Here is a 1,116-nt window from a genome sequence, read left to right on the forward strand (position 1 = left end):
TTTTCAACTAAATTGTAAATACATTACACAGTAACAAATATATATCTCATATTAAAGTGTCGACCTTTGACATGGTTGCCACAATGGCTTTAATCATATGATAGGGGCAACTTATGAATATCACAAGTTTGAAATCCACATGTGGTACTTCTCCTGCAAGGTCAAAGCTGGGTATACTTCCCAATGGGCAGAAAAGGCCTCGGGGGTTTTACCAATCAGAGGCCTGCTAATCTACTGTCTGTGAATGGGGCAAATAATTAATCGTGACTATAAAAATTCTGATTCATACTGGTTTTCATATTTTAGGTTTACATAATTCAGTTTCCCCATATATATATATATAGAGAGAGAGAGAGATGCTGGTAGCTGCTTAATCATTGAGTGCTTGTCAAAACACACTCACATTGATCATTGGATCTCATTTAGATACTTGTCCTACATGTAACCTTCCAGTCTCCTTGTCCCCCCCCCCCCCTCTCTCTCTCATCCTTATAGCAAGCTGAGCTGAGCAACGAACCAGCTAGGATTTCAAATGAAAGAGAGAGGGGGTTGAGAAAAGTTGTATCATACGTGATGTGATCTGACGGTTTTCATGCATTCTGTGTGGTTCATTTGCTTGGAATCTACGATTGGATTATCATAATCGAATCATGAAATGAGATTTTGTAGGTTTGAATATTTACAAAATTTTTGAATAATTGATTTTCAAGCCTTAAAAGATTTTTTTATACATCGTAATCGGATTATTTAAGAGTATGTTTTTATAAAATCAAGTATCTAGATCACATCCATACGATGAAATTTTAAAAAATAAAGCTATAAAAATCTCGGAGCATACATGTTTACATATTTTGCTAGTTTGCATGTTACACCAACCGTGTGTGTGTATATATATATATAAAGAGAGAGAGAGAGAGAAGACTTTGCAACCAAAAGGAAGATGCAACATTGGACGACATTCTTTCCTTAATAATTGGGGTTCTACTTATTGCATTTTTATCATTTATTTAATAAGCAACATATTTTAGATTATAGATTTAAATGCACTTTTTGAAAAACTAAAAACCGATGGCTGACAATACTTTGTATTGTAAAATCATGAGTCAGTATATTTTT

Source organism: Nuphar pumila, chromosome 5, assembly GCF_984573655.1.
Source record: "Nuphar pumila chromosome 5, dmNupPumi1.hap1.1, whole genome shotgun sequence".
Classification (NCBI taxonomy): Eukaryota; Viridiplantae; Streptophyta; class Magnoliopsida; order Nymphaeales; family Nymphaeaceae; genus Nuphar; species Nuphar pumila.